The sequence below is a fragment of the Takifugu rubripes genome, chromosome 1 (assembly GCF_901000725.2).
Source record: "Takifugu rubripes chromosome 1, fTakRub1.2, whole genome shotgun sequence".
NCBI lineage: Eukaryota > Metazoa > Chordata > Actinopteri > Tetraodontiformes > Tetraodontidae > Takifugu > Takifugu rubripes.
The window spans coordinates 1,105,346-1,110,349 of NC_042285.1; positions in this window are offsets into that span (position 1 = coordinate 1,105,346).

A 5,004-nucleotide genomic window follows, 5' to 3' on the forward strand; every position below is an offset into this window, starting at 1 on the left:
TTCCCATTTGCAAGCTAAATTTCGGTTCCGAACCCATTAGGACGTCGCGGACCTTTTCCAGGCAAGGTCGCCGCTTCTGACTCGGCATTGAAAATACCATATTTCTAAATCAATTTGCAGCCAAATTGCCAAACCCCCCCAGAGCCGGTCCATTTGCAGAGCAAGAACTGCAGCCAGTAATTTAATTTCTGCTGCATTCAAAGGGAGCTCTCGCTGTCCTCTGGGTTCCTGATTACCAGGGTGTCCTTTCAGTCCTCTGGCTTTACGGCTTAATGTGAATCAGGCTAATGGGCTTTGGAGCAGACAGTTATTGTGTTCTGATAATGTATCTGGTGAAACAACAACAGTTTAATAAGCGCGTTCTGTCAATACGCTCGGCCAAGTCAAACAAGCACTTTCGAAATGTTTCTGCTCCTCCGAGCGAATGTTTCTCTGGTTGAGCGTCTGAAATAGTAATGAACTCTCGTCTGCGTCTCTGGCTGCGGTTCCTTTTCTTTCGCCCGTCGCCCCCGTTCTCCTCGCCCCTCCTGCCCCTCCTGCCCCTCCTGCCCCTCCTGAGTCCTAGCTGCAGCTCTCAGATCGTGCTCAGTCCCCCACCTGCTCCCCGTAGATTAACGTCTCCTCGTGTAATCCCATTAAGTGCCCTGTGTTTCCGGCTGGCGCTCGTTACTCCTACACCGCACTGCGCCGCCTGGAACCGACTCAGGCCCGACACGCAGCCCCAGTGAGACGGTCTTCAGGTCCCTCTGGCAGCCCCAACACGCCCTCCACCACTAAACTCTGTCCTATTAAAGTTAGCATGCTGTTCTGTTATCTAACACAGAATAAATCCTGACCTGCAGGAGCTGTTGGAATAAAAAGGCTAAAAAAAAAATGGCGTTGAAGGCTCTTTTCTCCATCTGAAGGGCGTCTGTGTGCGGAGGATTTAGCCACATGCTAACGTGCTACGTTTCTGCTGCTGACTCTGGGTTGGATGTTTTGGGAAGGCCAATTGTCTGTGTCTTACAGCCGGAGAAAATTGCCTGTGTTCAATCACTGGTCGCTGCTTATTGAATCAATGGATAATCAAGAAAATCTGCCTTAGCGAGTGTGTGTGTGTGTGTGTGTGTGTGTGTGTGTGTGCAGAGGTGATAAATTGCTGTCATAAGAACCTCCTGTGGATGCTGCGGCTGGTGGCCACGCAGCCAGGGGACAGTTAGCGCTTTAGCAGTTCCTTAACACGACCATTGGGATGTGTGTGTGTGTGTGTGTGTGTGTGTGTGTGTGTGTGTACGCCACCTCTGTGACTTCAATAAACTCCCCATTGTGTAACACAATAAGCCGTTATCAGGTTGTTTTCTCTGCCGTTCAGGCTAATGGTGGACTGTCAGCTCCCATTATCTCTCCCGTATACTGCGTCCACTTCCTCCATCTGCACGTCATCGTTTCCCCACAGTCTGAGATGGAATTTAACGCGGACTTCTCGGACATCCTAACTCATCCTTCAGGTGTTTGCGACTTTTACTCTCAATATTAGATGCAGATGAATGTTTCCATCCCTATTGGTGGAGCTCGTCCTCCTTCCTCCGGGTCCTGAGCTGCTATTCTATCAGTCGATGTTCTGCAGCAAACTACAGTGTGGCATGCTGGGAAAATGAGTCCGATAGGAGTGCAGCAGGAGGCTGGAGGCCACTTTTTAAAACTCAGATGAAACGTCTCCTTCCACCCTCCCATCATCCCGTCAGAGCGGACAGACAGCTGGAGAAGTTGCCCCCGCGGGGGGTCATTCTCTCGCCTTAAACTCCACCTCCGGCATCATTCTTCTCCCCTTTTGGGGTGAAGGAGACGCATCAGCTCGGATCCAACATGTGTTTTTAATGGGAAGATGAGGGACCTGCAGTCTGACTCCCACCGCCTTTAAAGCACCGACCCAGCAGCAGCTCCTTCAACCAAGCCTCATTAATCTTACTTTTCCCGGGCCTGTCATCCTACTACCTCCACTTCTCCCCGGGTGGTCTCCCCTGGGCAATCAGTTACCTCCCCGGCTCCTGGTGCTCCTGTAACACACGCGTGGAGCCGCACACACACCTGAGCTCTGTAGCTGCAGGGAGAAGGAAAAGCTCCCGCAGTCGGAATGTAGATCAGCCCAAACGGGCCTCGGGTGCTCTTTAAAAATGCAGGATCCGTCAATATCATGGGTGGGATCACACCTGTGAAGAGTTCTGAGCTGCTAGGAGACGAAAACACTGATCCACCAGCTTCACTCGGGAGCCCCCGACCCTCATGGTGGACGGGAGAACCGCAGGACGACCTGGATCGATTGTTTCAGGGCGACCCCCCCCCCTTCCCAGGAGACCCGTCAGAAATGGGGCGGAATCCTTTTCTGAGGGTTCTGATAAGTTCTGCACCCAGTTTTTCTGTAGTTAGAGGATCTTTTTCTTAAATATGTGGGTTCTGGGTGTTCACCTGCTGCCCCCCTCTCATGGAACTCTGTCTGCTGATCCCAGGGGGGACCTGAGGCCGGAGCTCCTTCCCTGTTTCCTGCCTCCCAACGACTGATGAGAAACCTGATTCAGAAAAGGAGGCTTGAGAGCGTCTGATGAGTGCTGTTCTAAAAATACCGCCGTACATTAAGGTCAGTTCAAGAGCAGAGTGCAGCTCCTCCGAGAGATGTTCCACGCAGGCTCTCAGCGAAACAAAGCCTGAAGGAGCTGAGAGAAGGTCCTTGAGCTGCTGGAGGAGGTTTGGAGGTCTTGAATATGTCTTTGTCCAAAAGGAGAGCGGACAATGAGCCTGATTTCCTGTGGCGTCCCCGGGCAGAGCGCCGCCGTCTGAGATGGCGGCGCTCTTCACCAGAGGGCCACCCGGGCTGTAATTGGAGCGCGGGCGCTAACGAACCCTCCCTGACCGTCTGGGTGTTATTGGACCGAATGTTCCCGTCCCAGAATAATCACAGCGTCTGTCAGAGGTCTGTCCGGCATGTTTGGGTCTCCTGTCTGGGTGTTTAGTCCGATCCTGGACGTCTCTGATCTGGTCTGAGCTGGGGGACGGTCGAGCCGCCCAGGCTCCCTGGGACCTCCTGGATACTGGAACAGCTATATTTCTGGGTTTAATGGTCGGAGGGGAGGTGACTCCACTTTGCTCTTCTCCTACGTCCTCAGACAAGAACCCGTCGGTTTGGTTTCACCACGGCTCGTGCACGTGCCGACCCTTCACGCTGCTGCTCTTTCCCGGTGCTGATCCAGAGGCGTAGAAGCCCAGAGTCCTGCGTCACTGACGCTGCTTCACGCCAGCTTCCAGGATGGATCTTTCCCTCATGAAACATTTCTCCCAGTTCATCAGACATACCTGAATTTACCTGTCTCTACATGTGTGTGTGTGTGTGTGTGTGTGTGTGTGTGTGTGTGTGTGCGTGTGTGTGTGTTCTCCTCATTCCAAGCAGCCCTACTGGTTATTAATGATTATATTAAACCCTACAACCTTTGATAGTCGTCTCTCTTTCTGCTCTGGACTCACCTCTTGACCTCTGTGGGTGAAGGTTCAGATATTATTACAGTCATATCACATTAGGAACATCACACTGACTCCATCTACATTTATTTTTTACAACAGAGTTATTTCCACATGTTAATATTTCCAAATGACATTTAGAACTTTCCCTTCTAAAGTCCACCCACAGATCTGCTGTTCTCCCGCCACGGCAGCATTTAAGGGGTGGATCATTAAAATTCCATTGTTTAAACGCAGCAGCAGCTTCCAGAGCCTGGCGAGGCTGCTGGGCCCTCTCCTGATGAGTGCAATCAACGTTCCCAATGGCTCCCAATAACAACAAGCTGCAGGGCGGCAAATGGGAGCGGCCCAGTCAGCGAGCGTGGAGCCGTGGAGAGAGGGCCAAGGATTGTTCCAAAAATACTGGAGAAATCCGCATTCATCCTCTGTCCGATTAGGACGGATGGACTCCTAAAGAAGTTCCTCCTGCAGCGTTTTACAAAGACGGGCTGGAACGAGAGGACGGGAACAGCAAACTGCTGCATTCCTGCAGCTTCAAAGCCGGCGCCCCGGCGCAGCTCCGGGGATGTAATTATATCCTGGATGTCCACACTAAACGCCATATTGTCCAGTTGTGGATGCTCCGACTGGAGGAACGCTCCCGATGTTCCTGTTGATGTTGTTTTCTATCCCTGAAATGTGGGGGGACATCATGAAAGCTAATTAGCAGTTGTTTCTTAGCCACTTCTTGAAGTGTGAAAACAGAAAAATGGTTCAAAAGTCTGGTCGGTTATAAGAGAGTCCAGCTGTTGTTGCTCTGGTGCTGCTCTTTCAAGATCTGAAAGGTTCTGATCCCAGGAATACTGGGACCAAAGATACACAAGTGATCTAAGATTCGTTCACGACGATCTCCTGAGATTAAAAACATGATATCGCCACCTGCAAAAGCCTTTGAGCCCAACATCTGGTCCAGCCGATCTCAACCCAAATGGATTTCAGCTTTCCAAAATAAGAAGGAGGAAGGACGGTGCGAGTGGGACTGAATCCTCCTTCAAACGGGGCGAAGCAGCAGCCGCGCACCCCGGAACGCTAACGAGGAGGCGCTCCTGCTCGGCGCTCCTGCTCGGGTCCAACAGGCAGAACAGGTGAAGGCAGTAAGGGATCGGATCAGGGTGCCTGTCAGCGGGAGCGGGAGTGGACTGCAGCGCCGGGAACATTATCTAATTGGTTACATTAACGAGCTGATTTACGGGGCTGGAAGAGAAACTCATAAAGTAAATAAGAGCCGAGGCCGGACGGCAGGAATGCCGCTGCAGCCGGGAACACAAATGACGGCAATAATTGGGACACAGTGACACGTCCGCTTAAGCAAACCTGCTCCCGACAGCTGGGAATTACCAGGCTGGAAGAGTGGCCTCTCTTCCCGGGAACGCTTCTGCCTGGCTCCTATTATTGGGATTTGGCTGGCAGAGAAACATTTCTTGTTTCTTTTGAGTGCTGCTGAAGAAAGAATTGACTTTGCGATTCATTATTAAA